Source organism: Artemia sp. Qi Xiang Cuo, chromosome 21 (genome assembly GCF_049724085.1).
Source record: "Artemia sp. Qi Xiang Cuo chromosome 21, ASM4972408v1, whole genome shotgun sequence".
NCBI classification, from domain to species: Eukaryota; Metazoa; Arthropoda; class Branchiopoda; order Anostraca; family Artemiidae; genus Artemia; species Artemia sp. Qi Xiang Cuo.
In genome coordinates this window covers 43,895,727-43,913,418 of record NC_142814.1, presented here as the reverse complement: position 1 = coordinate 43,913,418, position 17,692 = coordinate 43,895,727, and the positions used below count along the sequence as shown (strand labels likewise).

Below are 17,692 nucleotides of genomic sequence, written 5' to 3'. Positions count from 1 at the left end.
CTGTTCAAACATCACTTGTGTATTATACAGTACACAATCAACCCATCTCCCTCAAAACACTTTTCAGCCATTTCTTGTTAATTTTTTTTATTTCTAAACTATTTTAAATTGACAACACTATCCAAACATCACTTGTGTATTATACAGTACACAATCAACCCATCTCCCCCAAAAAATATTTTATTCAGAGATTTTATGTTACAAAATTATCCAATCACTAATTAGAATCAATCACACTCCTATTATTCAAAACATTAATTAATATCGTTCATAGTGTCCAATTTGGGAATTCCTTATCCCTTTTTACAAAAATGTCAATCAAAATAATTCCTAAATACGCAATAGCATAGGAAGGAACGTAAAGGCCCAGAATAGCACAGGAAGGAACATAAAGGACCAGAATAGCACAGGAAGGAACATAAAGGCCCAGAATAGCATAGGAAGGAACATAAAGGACCAGAATAGCATAGGAAGGAACATAAGCTCCTAGAATAGCATGGGAGGGAATATAAAACCTTTGAATAGCATGGGAGGGAACATAAGCCAAGCAAATAGCATGGGAGGGACCATAATCCAATCAAATAGCAAGGGAGGGCAAATAAACCCATATAATAGCAAGGGAGGGTACATAATACCTTGTAATAGCATGGGAGGGAATATAAACCATTGAAATAGCATGGGAGGGACTATAAACCCTTGGAAAAGCATGGGAGGGGATGTAAACCCTTAGAAAAGCATAAGAGGGAATGTTAGCCAAGCAAATAGCACTAGAAGAACATAAGCCAAGCAAATAGCATGGGAAGGAACGTAAGCCAAGAAAATAACATGGGAATTCCTATACAGCCAAGCAAAGTATAACTTAGACCTCTACTAACATTAAACTTGATAAATTTTATTTATTTTGAATCAGCATAATTAGCCGATCCTTTTGATAGGTCTACTCATACATAAATTCCCTGTTTTAGAGCTTCAGCTACTATTGAGCCGCGTCGCTCCTTACTTAGAGTTCGTTACCATGAACTGTTTGATGAAGGGATTTTTTCGTTCTCACATAACACGAGTCTTGGTTTTACCCAGAATTTTTTCATTCCTGTTATCTTGCTTTCCTGACTCTGAGCTTTGAGAATTGAGAAGGAACTCGGAAATGATGAAATAAAAGCCAATGATCGGTTTTATATCATTTAAAACTTTGAGGCCACGACCCTTCAATTCTTAGAACGCATTTACAAGTGTTGTATCTACGAAATGAAAAAAAAAATCACACAGTCCACTTTTTCGTAACCGTTTCAAAATGATTACAAGTATAAAACCTTGTTTTGAATAAAAACTGCGTTTAAAAGCGATTCCAGAACAAGAAATATTATGTAGGCTTATCTTATTAGTAAATATATCATGAAAACAGTATATATGACAACAAATTTTTCAAAACAAATTGGAAAAGACCTTGAACCATCTGAAAGATTTTTGTAATCTAAAACTGTTGTGTACCATTGGAAGGATCGTACTAAAAAAAAAAAAAAAACAACACAAAAAAAAACACAGAATCTGCAGTAAAATCCTCGAGATTTGTAGTGCCTCATTTAAAATCTACTCTTTTTCTTATAAAAAGTACACTTCATTAAAAAAAATATTTTTATATACTAAATTATAAAATAAATTTTGCAAGAAATACTTCTTTTGCGTGTTATTTATTAACTAGTCTCGATTAAACTAAATTAAATTTAGACGAAATACTGTAATTTTGGAACCATTCCATTTTATATTCTCTGTAGCGTTCTATCCGGCAACATATCAAGGTAAAACGCTCATAGAGTTATGCATAGAGTTTAATTGCATGAGTCAGCTTATAGAGAATTACAGATATGACATAGTTCACACAGAATTATAGGTCATATTTATAGACGGCAAGTAAAACAACAAAATGGTGCGGGGAATTAAACAATAAGCTTTGAAAAAAAAAGTGGTCCGATCTAAAAAATTTATCATTATTATGAAAGAGAGTTTAAGATAAATATATGACAGTCTTTGCCGGTAAAAGACAGAAGAAGACGCTCCAAATGGGACAAAAACAGTCAAAAGAAAGCAAAAGCTAAATGAAAGGGAGTCTCTTTGACCTTGTAGCTCTAATAGTGTGATCTAGACAGAACAATCAAAGATGTGGTGACATAAAGCGAGCTTGGTGCTACAATGAATTGTTAGCAGTAGTTGCAATATTTTTATTACTAAGTTCAAATATCTCAAATATATAACCGAATCAAAAATAAAATACAAAGAATACAGAAAATGGTCAAATCGCTTTTCAAGTGATTATGCTTATACTATACGAAACTCTAATTATATTGAATTTTAACGTCAATTCATATTTCAACATAGCCTAGAAATAATTGTTCAGAACCCATTTTAAGTTAAGTCCTTTGAGAAACTCTTGATTTAGATTGTATTTAATGGAACTATTGGACAATCGTCTTTTGAATCAAAATTTAAACTTTTAACATTTGGCACTTTGAGAGATTAGGAGTTCAACACTTTAACTTATCAAACTTGAGCTCAGCATAGAATTGTAACTTGATTGTTGTTTAGCCTATAATTTCCTCACCAGCATTAATAATTACATAATTATTCGTATTGTTAGTAATTAAAAGAGAAGCCTAATTTGTAAAATTTATCTTTTTTTTGAAGAAATACAACATTTTTCTCTAATTTTTAATAAACTACTGAATTTCATTGCAAAGGTTTTTGAATGATGAAAATGAAATAAGGGTGGTCAAATCTTGATTAATCCACCAGTGTTGCTTATGTCATCTAAGGTCACATATCGGTACTAGTGCAACCTAAGGAAGTGCACAATATTGGGTCATTATTCTAATCTAATTTTACAGCTTAATTGATGAAAAATTGTGTTTTTTTACTTAAATTTTACCCCCTAGGAATGTACACTTTCAATTTTGGTTTAAATCCGTTTTTTCTTCATTTATTCCTAATAGATCGTGACTGAGCTTTATATATGAATTTTCAAATATAGGAAAATTCAGGAAAAGTCATTACTGGCTGACGTCTCATCATTGAAGAACTTATTTTTAAACTGTATCTTACTTTGATATTAATTCAACAAATTTTAAACAACAACTTCCTTTAATTTCCTCTCTTTGCAATTCCGAATAAAAGTTTAAAATGATTTATGCAAATATACTGTTAAAAAATGGATGATCAGCAAAAACAACATATTAAAAGTTGTTCTTAATTCACTGCTGAAAATAATTTAAAATTGTTCAATTTCTAAGGTAAATTTTACAGGTAGGCAGTTACAAAACTGGCTCGAGCCAGAAACTTCAATAGAGCTAGTACTTGGCTGAGTCAGCTGGCCAATTCTAAATGGGGCTTAGCATTAGAATTAATGATAAATTTAAAAAAATGCATATTAGAGATTAAATGGTGTATGACATAATCTTCACCACATACTATTCATTTTAAAAAAAAAACTTAATCAGTAGTCATTGCTGACATTACAACCTGTCATTACTAGAAATTGAGACAGGAAAGAGATGAATGTATGCCCTTTAGCATCTAGACTCCTTATAAGCACATGAAGAAAATGCAGTTGGACACAATATCATCAAATTCATCAATTCAATAATATATCGAAGGAGCAAAGAGAAAACAAGTTTTTAAGAATATGGGTCGGGGGGTGTGTATGTGTAATTTTTCAAATCTTTCAATGTGAATGCAAAAAATATCACCCGAACAATTAAAATACACGTGGTCTAAAAAAAATGAATTAGACAAATACAAAAAACAGTGGAAAAAAAAGGTATGATTAGTATAAAAACAAATAAAAGCCACACACAAAGATATTACTTTGAAATGTAGCACCCAAAAATATTTATTTAACTTTTAGGGAGATACTTTATAGAAGCCATTTTAGACACTCAACATAATTCTCAGCCTTGAATTAAGAGCCCAAAGATGTCACTAAGACTTGCTTCATTGTTCTAAATTGCTTTCTAAGCTATAAATTTTCAAATAATTTGAAAACATGGTACACAGGAAATTTTTCGATTTTTTCTGAAAATTTACATCCGTGTGGGACACGGGTTTTTCTTCAGGATTCATTGACTTCCACTTGGAAAATATCTTCAAAACGCTTTCCCAATTCTCCATCTTTTATAGATGCAGCATATAAAAATGTATTTTTGAGAACTACAAGCCACATAAAAAGGTATTATTTTGAAATTGAGTCCCCAAAAAGATTTGTTTCACTTTTTAGGTAATCAAAAGGTCTGCAGTATTTTGATCCAATGCAGTAATCCGGGCCATAATAATCATTCTTGCCCAACATACATTTCTCACAGTTGTGTATTCCCGTACACTTAGATGAAAAATGATAAGGTGGTTCATTACAATGCTCACAAGTATCACAATAACTTTTAAGCTTGGCCGATTTTAAATAATGATTGTGCTCTTCAACTCTCATTAAAGAGCCCAAAGATTTTTCTAGGACTAACTTCATTGTTGTAAACTCCTCTCTAAGTTTCAAATTTTCAAACAATGTTTTGGGGCACTGGAAAGTTTTCTAAGTTAATCAGTGATAGGATTTTTAACGATGCTATGGATCTTTCTTTAGGATTCTCTGACGTCCAGGAGAATAATATGTTCAAAAAGCTTTCCCAACTCTCCATCTTTGATTGGTATAGCATATCACAACATATTTTCGAGAACTTCATAAAATCATCAACTGTAAATAAATTGACAAAATTTGGAACTGCTTTTCCTGCTACAGCAACGCACGCAAGTTCTCTTAGCGCTCCCATCTTGGAATTTGGACTGTTGGAAATTGAAAAATTAGCTTCAAGGGCCTTGAAATTTTCACCTTTTCTGAATTCAGCAATTAGTTTTTCTGCAATATCTTCCTTTATACCAAAAAAATTATATTTCTCGACAATATAATCAAAACCTTCCTTGTCAACTTTCTGGTAATCATGAACAGTTCCATTTTCATAATATTGTATGATAAATTGCATTGTTTCAAAATGAATATCGTTAGCTACAACTAAGTTTGTTCTCTTCTCAATAAAGTCAGTTTCAAACATGCACTTGAAAACATCACTTACAGTTGTTAAAATGCTTTTCTTAGCTTTAACATCACCATCATTGCACCGTATAGTAACTATAGGACTGTCTATATTCGTCAGTCTGTTTAAGAATGTAATAAAAGTTGAAGGAGATTCGTCCATTGTTTTCTCAGTTGAGTGGTAGAAACTTCAGCCCTGTAATAAAAAGGAATTGACATGAGATATATTTTGAGTGTCTTTTTTTCGAATATATTCATTAAAAATGCCTTATTTTGGCATACTTCTCCATACATGAAAATATAGAAATATTTTTGCGATCACCATTTTTGGCTCTTAAAGCAGTTTAATGTAAACTTTTCCATGTATGAAAATCTTCAGTTTTTCCACACAAGTGTGAATGACGTCATTCACATAAATATTTTTTCCCAAAATTAAGGCTTTTAACGAATTTTCTCTTAGTTCTGACCTATCTAGATCGTTTTTTTATGCGAGAATATCCCAAGATACCAATTTTCCCGAAAAAATATCGAGACTTAAAAAGATAGTAAGTAAGTAAGTAAGCAATTTTACTGCCCGAAAACTCAACTGGAACTAAAACGGAGTATAACAAAAGAGAAAGAAAACAAAATTCACACTACGGAACATCACCAAACGTATTTACACATGATATACATTAGCAAAACTACTGGCACAGGATGGCTACCCATGGGTTCACTCTTCCCTTAGCGTTTTTCAGAAAATTCTTGGCGAAACGGTTAATACAGACTGTTGGATCGGATACACCATACTTAGGCATGATATAGGAGTTACTCGTCCGTGGTGGAAGTCTCAGAAGGAACTTCGCGAATTGAAAAACAGAACTCTTACTTTTGCACACTGAGCGGATGACATATATTTCCAATAAGGTGCTACATACAATACATGTGAAAGGACAATGGCATAATACAGCGACGCAAGATATTTACGGCAGAGCCGATGTCTGTTACCAATAATTGACCCGTACGCAATCCAGATTTTCCCATCTGCGTGGCGTACAAGCAGTGTCCCGGTGGAGGGGAGGCTTCAAGCGATTGGTAAACCAAGGCATGTAATATTCTCAGATGGTTTCACAACTGAATCGTCCAAAGGGATTTCTTCTTCGCATCGCTCCGCATTGAAAAATAAGACGGCAGATTTTGACGCATTAAACGACAAACCTATATTATTGTATTCCAATTCAACGCATCAAAATTCTTTGATAGTCGATCAGCGGACCTGTTCAGATTAAGCAAGTCGTCAGCAAACGTCATCAACGAAACATCATTCCCTTTGAAACACAAGACGTAGCTACTCGAGCTTGCGAACTTTATTTTATTTCATTAGCAGTAACCAAACTAGCACTATATAAAAGAGTCCGTTTAGTAAAAGAGTACCCTTATTTCACTATACATCCCCCTCCCCTGCTCAAGACCAACAAATTCTTAGACATGTGCTAAAAACATCAGAATCGACTTCAGAGGACACGTTATATCACGGGAAGAGGTTTTTGAAATCACCCTTCCCCCCAAACTCAAAATTTTCTAAAATTCTACTTTAGAACCTTTTAAAATATTTCTAAAGTACTAAAAGATACAGTGCTAAAAATATCAGAATCGACCTCAGAGGACACGTTATATCACGGGAAGATGTTTTTGTAATGACCCCTCCCCCCAATCTCAAAATTTTCAAAAATTCTACTTTAGAAGCTTTTAAAATATTTCTAAAGTACTAAAAGATACAGTGATAAAAACATCATAATCGACTTCAGAGGACACGGTTTATCACGGAAAGAGGTTTTTGAAATCCCCCTCCCCCCAAACTCAAAATTTTTCAAAATTCTACTTTAGAAGCGTTTAAAATATTTCTAAAGCACTAATAGATAGAGTGTTAAAAACATCAGAATCGACTTCAGAGGACACGTTATATCACGGGAAGAGGTTTTTTAAATCCCCCTTCCCCCCAAACTCAAAATTTTCTAAAATTCTACTTTAGAAGCTTTTTAAATATTTCTAAAGCACTAATAGATAGTGCTAAAATCATTAGAGGACACCTTATATCACGGGAAGAGGTTTTTAAAATCCCCCTTCCCCCCAAACTCGAAATTTTCTAAAATTCTACTTTAGGAGATTTTTAAATATTTCTAAAGAGCTAAGACATAGAGTTCTAATATCATCAGAATCGACGTCAGAGGACTCGGGATATCACGGGAAAAGGTTTTTAAAATCCTCCTTCCCCCAAACTCAAAATTTTCTAAAATTCTACTTTAGAAGCTTTTAAATTATTTCTAAATCACTAATAGATAGAGTGCTAAAAACATCAGAATCGACTTCAGAGGAAAAATTTTGTTACGGGAAGATGTTTTTTAAATCCCCCTTCCCCCCAAACTCAAAATTTTCTAAAATTCTTCTTTAGGAGTTTTTTAAATATTTCTAAAGCGCTAAGACATAGAGTGCTAAAAACATCAGAATCGACTTCAGAGGACACGTTATATCACAGGAAGAGGTTCTTAAAATCCCCCTTCCCCCAAACTCAAAATTTTCCAAAACTTTACTTTCGAAGCTTTTTTTACATATTTCTAAAGCGCTAAGACATAGAGCGCTACAAACATCAGAATCAACTTTAGAGGATAAATTATGTTATGGCAAGATGTTTTTGAAATCCCCCTTCCCCCCAAACTCAAAATTTTCCAAAATTTTACTTTAGAAGCTTTTTAAATATTTATAAAGTGCTAAGACATAGAGTGCTAAAAACATCAGAATCGACTTCAGAGGACGCGTTATATCACAGGAAGAGGTTTTTAAAATCCTCCTTCCCCCCAAACTCAAATTTCCCAAAATTCTACTTTAGAAGCTTTAAAAATATTTCTAAAGCACTAATAGATAGAGTGCTAAAACATCAGAATCGACTTCAGAGGAAAAATTATGTTACGGGAAGATGTTTTTGAAATCCCCCTTCCCCCCAAACTCAAAATTTTCTAAAATTCTCCTTTAGGAGTTTTTTAAACATTTCCAAATCACTAAGACATTGAGTGCTAAGAACATCAGAATTGACTTCAGAGGACACGATATATCACGGGAAGATGTTTTTAAAATCCCCCTTCCCCCAAACTCAAAATTTTCAAAAATTATACTTTTAAAGCTTTTTTAAATATTTCTAAAGCTCTAAGACACAGAGTGCTACAAACATCAGAATAGTCTTTAGAGGACAAATTGTGTTATGGCAAGATGTTTTTGAAATCCCCCTTCCCCCCAAACTCAAAATTTTCCAAAATTCTACTTTAGAAGCTTTTAAAATATTTCTAAAGCGCTAAGACATAGAGCGCTACAAACATCAGAATCAACTTTAGAGGACAATTTATGTTACGGGAAGATGTTTTTTATGTCATGGGAAGATGTTTTTGAAATACCCATTACCCATAGAAATATTGACAAAACAACATTTTACCTTAATTTTCAGTAATAAGTTTCTTTTTCTCTGGCTTTAGTTCTGAAAATGCAATTTCAGTTATTTGAGCAGAATTTTAAGCCATATCAATGTTTTATTTCCAAAATTTAGGAAATGTATTTGCATGTATTTAAAACCTTATAAGTTGGGATTGAGCAAATTTTTGAAGCTGAAAACAATTTTGTTGTACTTCATTTAAACAGAAGATCTATTTTGCAAGGTTCTGTTGCTATAACTCACAAATTTTTAAAGGTTATTCAAAGTTTTAGAAATCCCCCTTACCATTCATCCCATTCCCCCTTCATACTCTAAAATCCGGTTGATAATTTGAAATTTGAAAAGCCTTATTTTCCACGGGGGTATTTTTGGGGGGGAGGGGGATTTTCCGTGAGGGTATTTCCCGTGGGGGGGGGTATTTTCTGCAGGGAGGTATTTTCCGGGGGTATTTTCCGGCGGGTATTCGCCAAGAACCACAAATTTGATGGTATGTGTTTTATTAAAATCTTTTACTTTTAGGGGTTGTTTCCCCCTTTTACGAAACTCAGACAAATTTGTTAGACAGGCAATTTATCAACCAGATTTTAGAGTATTATTCCGGTGCAAAACATTGCAACGAAATGGTCAGCTTAGATTAGTATGAGCAGGAGCACCGCGAGCAGGTTGCTGTCCCCTGCCCCCGCCCCCCCCCCCCCCCGCTATCAAATCTCCTTTCAACTAACCTTTGCACCATTGAAAGAAAATTTTTATATAAGTTCCAACATTTTTTACATATTTTAAATCCCGGATGTAAAAAAGAAAAGCAAAATTTTTCAACATTATAGGATTAAGCTATTTGAATATGTTTCATGTGGTTTCCCAACTCAAAATGTTAAGGGGTTTCCAAAAATAAATAATCAAAACGAATATAGGTTATTTGGTACTTGTGCATTATAAATAACCCACCACTATAGACCGTAAAAGGAAACCAGACAAATGGGTATTTGTTAGACAAATGGATTACTAAGCCTGATTTCTTATTGAGTTTATAATATTTAAACTGTGGTTTTTTTTGTTTTAGCGAGTGGCAAAAGCACCTAGGCTAAGTTATATATTTAATATAGCCTATACTATGATTTACCCCCCACCCCCTATTAGACCCATATATAGCACAAATTTGTTTCTAAACTATTATATTTTCATAAATTTTTATTTTACTTCATTAAAAGTAACAAAAATTAACTTATTTTGTTTATTGTTATGGGTTATTTATAATACAAAAGTACCGAATAACCTATAGTGAAATATTTACCTCTGCCCCCTCTCTCCCCCTCCCAAGTTCGACGATAATAACGTCTCGCAGCTTCAAGAATGAACATTGCTATACTCAACTATTTGGACAAAAACATTTGAATTGCTTTAAGATCAAATGGGGTTAGATACCGTAAATTGCCAAATTTTCTGTTACAACGTTGTGAACATTAATTAGTAAATAATACCCATAAAAAACAAATTAGTTGGGGTTATAAAGCTCCGATATATATTTCATGAAATGGTGCATTCTTGAGGAGATTGAATATTTTTTTTTTTAAATAGTGCTCTGCCATATATCCTTCCATATGTTCTTCTCTTCTGCCATATCTGGGTATATTGTCTTGAACGTCACGCCAGTGTCTTTCAATGTTTTGTCTGTGACCACATGTTGCAGGGTCAACAAAATTTATACTGTGGTTGACGCGTAAATGCTGATAGCCCTGGCTAGCCAGGCAATTGTAGGGCCTCCAACAGTTGCTGATAATTTTTGTCCCTGGCAGGATTCGGTTTTGGATAATTCCCAACAATATGGCACTACTTCTATCCGGCAAAGAAACCATGAATGAATTACCAGTTCCTCGCTCTATTCCACCAAATACCCATTTACCCTTGACAATCCGACCACTATTATATTTACACTTCCTGAATTGGGCTTCATCTATCTCAACAATGACTCCTTCTCCTCCCAAAGGAGCGGAGTTTGAATGACATATGTACAAACAAACCTCTCTGCAGAACTGGCTCCAATCCACAAAGGTTTGTTTAAAACAAGTAACATTGTTGATCATGAAGTCCTCCCTTGGAGGCAGTATTTGAAGACAAATCATCAAAAAACGGAAATTTTGTAACTCAGAAAGGTGTGAACAATCCATCCATATTTTGTCATAGAGTAAATTCGAAAAATTATACTTTACCTGAGAATATTCTCGGCCATCTTTGTAGGTATAAGCCTAGACTCCTGGCAACAGAGTGAATTTCTATATTCCATGCAAATCTAGTCACAAATATCACAATTCCTGCTTCTCAATAATATGCAAAGGTTATAATACAATTCTAAGACTGCCTCAACAGTAGAAAATTGCAGAAATTTATTTCACAAAAATTGCAAGACATATCTCAATAATTGTCATTTACAGACTGAAGCTGTAACTCGTAACATCTATTGCGGCTTTAATTAATTGTTTCATTGTTAAACTGCGGGAATAGTTAAACAAAGATAACAGTGAATTGGGTTATAAATATATTGGAAAGATAGGTCAACTTAGTATGCGTTTTCCCTGCATTTGAAATAGTTGCTTCTTAACAGATGTAAATATCCTAGTTGATTCTGATGTTTTTAGCACTCTATCTGTTAGTGCTTTAGAAATATTTTAAAAGCTTCTAAAGTAGAATTTTAGAAAATTTTGAGTTTGGGGGGAAGGGGGATTTCAAAAACATCTTCCCGTGATATAACGTGTCCTCTGAAGTCGATTCTGATGTTTTTAGCACTCTATGTCTTAGTGCTTTAGAAATATTTAAAAACCTTCATAAAGTAGAATTTTGGAAAATTTTGAGTTTGGGGGGAAGGGGGATTTCAAAAACATCTTCCCATAACATAATTTGTCTTCTACAGCTGATTCTGATGTTTGTAGCGCTCTATGTCTTAGCACTTTAGAAATATTTAAAAAAACTTCTAAAGTAAAATTTTGGAAAATTTTGAGTTTGAGGGGAAGGGGGATTTCAAAAACATCTTCCCATAACATAATTTGTCCTCTGAAGTCGATTTCGATATTTGTAGCGCTCTATCTATTAGTGCTTTGGAAATATTTAAAAAGCTTCTAAAGTAGACTTTTGGAAAATTTTGAGTGTGGGGGGAAGGGGGATTTCAAAAACATCTTCCCGTAACAATATTTGTCCTCTGAAGTCGATTCTGATGTTTTTAGCACTCTATCTAGTAGTGCTTTAAAAATATTTTAAAAGCTTCTAAAGTAGGATTTTGGAAAATTTTGAATTTGGGGGGAAGGGGGATTTCAAAAATATCTTCCCATCATATAATTTGTCCTCTAAAGATGATTCTGATGTCTGTAGCACTCTATGTCTTAGCGCCTTAGAAATATTTAAAAAGCTCCTAAAGTAGAATTTTAGAAAATTTCAAGTTTGGGGGGAAGGGAGATTTTCAAAACCTCTTCCCGCGATATACCGTGTCCTCTGAAGTCGATTCTGATGTTTTTAAGCACTCTATCTATTAGTGCCTTAGAAAGATCTTCAAAGCTCATAAACTAGAATTTTGGAAAATTTTGAGTTGGGGGGGACTTGGCATTTAAAAAACCTATTCCCATAAACTAATTTGTCATCTCAAGTTGAGTGTGTTTTTTTTATATCTCGCGGTCGTAGCGCTGTAGAAATATTTAAAAAAAGCTCCTAAAGTAGAAATTTGGAAAATTTTGAGTTGGGGGGGGAAGGAGGATTTTAAAAATCTCTTCCTGTGATATAACTTGTCCTCTGAAGTCGATTCTGATGTTTTTAGCGTTCTATGTCTTAGTGCTTTAGAAATATTTAAAAAGCTCCTAAAGTAGAATTTTAGAAATTTTTGAGTTTGGGGGGAAGGGTGATTTCAAAAACCTCTTCCCGTTATATAACGTTTCCTCTGAAGTCGATTCTGATGTTTTTAGCACTTTATCTTTTAGTACTTTATAAATATTTTAAAAGCTTCTAAAGTAGAATTTTAGAAAATTTTAAGTTTGGGTGGAAGGGGAATTTCAAAAACATCTTCCCATGACATAATTTGTCCTCTAAAAAGGATTAGGTTATTTTTACTGGTCCCTCTTGTCAAATCCTTTCCTTAATTAATACAGTTTAAATGGTCTTATCAACAGAGTTGTTTGGCATGTGCCTGCTACCCTTAAGGGTAAGGGTTTCTGATAAGACAAGTGTGACATCACAACAAACTTGGTTTCATATACCATAAAGAAAGTTGGCATGGGTTGAAAATTAAATGGCTTAGGATTTAAATAGGATTTTAGAATATATTTTAATGAACAAGGTTAAAAGCAGAAGTTGTGTAAGGTAAGCAGTGTAAGCTTTATCTTTAATGTTAAAGAGTTGGGCGAGTCCATTCAATGGTGCTTACAAACTAATATACCATTTTGTAGAGCTAGATATTCAAGTCCATATATGTTTCATATAAAAAGTCTTTATTTATATCAAATCCATAAATACTTATCACGTACAATGCACACGTTCAAATGTCCCTATCTAAGGGTTAAACACGCAAACATAAACTTGTCTTTCTACAGGTTTATCAATCAATATGTTCTAGGAATCCTTTCACCCTTCACAACACTCGTTAAACCTACATTCAAAGAAATCCCTTGGGTTCCGTGACAAACAAAGCTGTGTTGCAACAAAAATATTGGCAGCTAGACTAATCTATTAACTCAATTTAAATCAGGAAGATACTTTACAATCCACCCCCCTCTTAAAGAGAACCAAAGTTCTTGCTATTTCCCTTTAGATTTTTGAGTTATTTAAAAAAAAGGTTTTTAGAGTATCTTTTACATCACTTAAATCCCGACTCTAGCAAAAAAATTAAGATTTTTAAACTATGCTTAAAAGTTCTGGTATTACGGAGCAGAATATCCATGAAACAAACATAAAATTAGGAAACAAAAAAATAAAAGAACGAACAGCAAATACTAAATTTGGGTCTGCACTTAAAAACATTCACTGAAAATAAAAGTGTTCTGTTTTGACGGGGAATCACTTTGGCAGGATAAGTCTTTAAACTGTGCTTCCCTTCTCGGCCACAAAACTGGCAATGTTGACACTGTTTATAAGTGAAAGCCTTTTTGTTCACTAGGTGCGCAGTCACTTACAATTGTCCCTACACGTAAACATATAAACATATACTTATCAATAAATCTTATCGCGTTTTAATGTAGCGAAAGCCTATCTTTGCGAGAAAAAAAAAGAAAATTAGAAATGAGGATTGGACATAATTCCAATTTTCTTTATAAAATCTGCCATAAAATTAAACATAATTTTTATTATAACTACTCTCCTTATTGAGAGAAAATCTTGGTAACAGCAGAAATTTTATACATATATATATATAGTTTCCATTAACCACATTAATGAACTATTTTAGGGGATGTTAAAAAAAATGACATTTAATAATTAGAAAAATATTTATACACACGGCTTAAACTTAAAATATTTTAAGATCTGAATTTAGGTTACTTCATAAGTATGTATTTATATTAGTCATTTCAATACCTGGTGAAAAATTACAAAACGGAGGGATTGATCCTTTTTTTTATGGCACAACTCCGCTCGGCAAAGCCGAACGAACATCATCCATAGACTTGCATATAGGCCCAGGGTTAGACTCTACGTCTCCGTCGTCCACTAGGCATCTCACCCAGCAGCTGTCGGGTAATGCGGATAAGTCCACGTCCGCTATGATATAATGCAATGTTCCCCACAATGCCCGTTTTTTTGATAACCCCACCCTACGACAATACAACAACCAGTCCAACAGACTAGAAGAGTAAGCATCCAAAGCTCGAGCGGACGCAGTACACGTTTTTTCCATCGTCTGGTTAACTATCGACGATGAAGGTTGTTGCAGGAAAAAACCCGATGCAGGTAATAACCCATATGAGTTAGCGGTTTTAGCTAACTTCTCTTTAATCCTGCGTAAAGCTGCTTTCCGTTTTGCAACACGCTGCTTCCTCTCCTCTTCAGACATCGAAGGGACTGTCTCTTTAGGTTTCTTTAATGGGGCCTTCCCCTTGGTTGGCGCAAGTCTTGTCGCTCCTATCCGACCCGTCTTAGCCATTTTACGCCCGCTACTAGGGTGCGTGTTGGTACGAAAGTAATCCTGCAACACAGATATCTCGTGTTCGTTAATCCCCACCAACTCCTCAAACTCGCCTTTGTAAAAAATAGAATATCTTTTAAAAACAGGAATGTTGTATTCCAATTTCTCATCATCACACACTTCTTTACGTAATATATATTTACATATACATGCAACTTCCAAGGCCCCGTCTATCGCCCCGTCCCTGTATTCCTTTAACCGTTCCACATAAAACCGAGCTACGTCCCCCGGATTAGCAGATCTCATTGCACTTCGCGGAACAAACTGCTGGGCACCTCTGTACCTGGCCCACTTACCATCACGTGAGGCTAATTCTGTAGATGCCTCTTCAACACAGGTACACTTTGTGTGGTATCATGTGGTATCATAGAAATGTCCAGCACTTTCAAATTTTCACCAGGCATCTCATCCCTATCTTTTCGTATTAATGATACTCTATCTTCTCCCATGTTGCTGTTAATGCTAATATACTTAGTTTAAGATTGAGGGTTTTCTTTTTCTGTACCAGTCGGAGCCCTCTGTCTAGACTGGCTATTTAGTTTTCCGATACTTGTTCAGAGTCTGGGTCTTTTCTATACCAGCATTCGGAACTATCGTGGTTTCGGTTACCGCAAACGTAGCATGTCTTTCTCTGGGGGAGGCGGAACCTATTTTCAATTGACACGGCAGCCGAAAAAAACTCATCCGCCGGTTTAGTCGCAATATCAATTTTTTCATACTTGGTCGCAATTTTAAAAGCATCTTCTAGGTTTGCTATTTGATCCTCTTGTTCCATCAGTACCCTTTTAAAAGTTATGCATGCACCTTCCCTAAAAGTGTTTAGTGCCAATGGTTGAACTGCCGGGTTTCTTAGCCCATCCCAATAGCCCATTGAATTCGCGTAAGACTTAGCGGCTCTTTCAACTCGTTTTAAGAACTGATATACTGTTTCATCCGGAAATTGTTTACATCCCACAAGGTCTTGTAAGATTTGCCCGGGGCTGCGTTGAGGAACAAAAGCCTCCAACAGATTTTTCCATAATGTATCAAGTGTTAAATTCCCCTTATTTAAATCATCAAAAAAAATAGAAAATTCCCCTTTCATTAGCTTGCCTGCTCGTGGCAACCACTTGCTTTTCCGACCACGTTAAGGTATCTTGAATTCTTTTCAATTGACTAATAAATTAATTTATCTGTGAGACTTCTGTTAATGGTGTTATTAAGGAACCTAAATCTGTTGTTGCTCTGATTGAAAGGTTATCACTTGACGGGGGATTATTTGTTGGATGTGGTTGCTGTGAATTTTTACTTTGGGGATTAGATGAAATTTTTAGATACTGGGCCAGTGCTGCTGTTTCCCAGAGACTTATGTCAGAATAAAACTTAGTGACTATTTCTTCGTCATAATCATCGCTACTTGGATCAAAGGTAGGGGGTATTTCTATGTTTCGTAATTCTTGCTGTGCAAGGAAGGCTTTCGCTTTTACTTCATCAAAATTATAATTTTCAGGATTTAATTCTGGGATATTCATGGTTAAAAAAAAACTAAAAATTGATACAAGAAAATAGCTAGCCTATGCACTCCTAACTTTTTCCTATGCGCACAAAACTTTAGGGCTCACACTTACTCTTTATGTTTTTCACTGGATGCAGATCCCTCCAAGGTTTCTTCTTAAACGGCTGGAGATTTCACGACAGGAGATGTGCGTAGATTGGTAGGCTTCGGTCACCTTCAGTTTGATAAAACTGCGTCGGTTGAGAAACATTTAGAAGTTGAGACGACCCTGTGTAACAATATGACTGGCCAGGATCTTGTTTATTTCAGGCGTTTGTTTAGAAAAAATGGCATCGGACTGGCTCTGCTGTGGATGGACTGGGCTCGAAAAATTACAGCACTTCTGACACCATGTTGTAAGCTTTTTTTTTATTTTTCAAGAGTTGGGCGAGTCCATTCAATGGTGTTTACAAACTAATATACCATTTTGTAGAGCTAGATATTCAAGTCCATATATGTTTCATATAAACAGTCTTTATTTATATCAAAGCCATAAATACTTATCACGTACAATGCACACGCTCAAATCACCCTATCTAAGGGTTAAACACACAAACATAAACTTGTCTTTCTACAGGTTTATCAATCAATATGTTCTAGGAATCCTTTCACCCTTCACAACACTCGTTAAACCTATATTCAAAGAAATCTCTTGGTTTCCGTGACAAAGCTGTGTTGCAACAAAAATATTGGCAGCTAGACTAATCTATTAACTCAATTTAAATCAGGAAGATACTTTACAGCAGTGATTTATATTTATTAGAGTAATAAAGGATCAAATATGATTGACAAAAATCGAATAAGGTTCAGAAATTGAGAAGTCAATAGAGGTGGGGGATGCGGGGAGGTAGGGTAGTCAAAGGGCCGTCCCAGGGCAAACTATAGAAAGCATATCTATTCCTGTAAGTTTCATTTTAATCGTTCAACTTCTATCCGAAATAGCCACAAGTAAAGTAGAATTTTACCAGTTTTTTTGGTATACCAAATTTCAAAAAACTAACATAACTATGCCTAGACTAATTTCTAGCAGGCTAGTCTAGGCACTTAATGTAGCCTTGACCTTCACCAAGAATTGAGTCCCATTAGCATTGGAACGTAATATAAAAACCGGTGTGTTCGACCAAATAGTTGCAATACCTACTGTCTGAAGTAAATAGCAGCAAACAATTCAAAAGCCCTAATAGATAATAGAATATCCTAAGGGAAAATTTAGCTTATCTTCCTTTCATTCTAAATCACCCAGGTTTTCTAATTCTTTTAGATGGCAGGACAGATTTAAACAAAGTAAGGGAATTTCACTAGTTAGTGTTGTTCCATGTTTTGGTCCTTTTTATGAGACAAGTGCAACGTCAAATACCACTTGGTTGTACTCAGGGTGCCACCAAAATTTTTAGATTTTTAAAGTATATTCATTCCAAAGGTGATATTCTATGCTCAGCCTTCCCAAGATTTTTCTCTTCAAAATTTCGTTAATGG

At 34.6% G+C, this 17,692-nt stretch overlaps 1 pseudogene across 1 annotated transcript; it reads right to left on the bottom strand.

Annotated features, from left to right (window-relative positions):
* Positions 1–4,096: 4,096 nt before the first annotated feature.
* LOC148939599 (uncharacterized) lies at positions 4,097–17,439 on the bottom strand (annotated as a pseudogene). The gene is made up of 2 exons (XR_016143524.1): positions 17,358–17,439; positions 4,097–5,264 (listed from the first exon to the last, which is right to left on the bottom strand). The product of XR_016143524.1 is annotated as an uncharacterized LOC148939599 (transcript).
* Between the last annotated feature and the right edge of the window lie 253 nt (positions 17,440–17,692).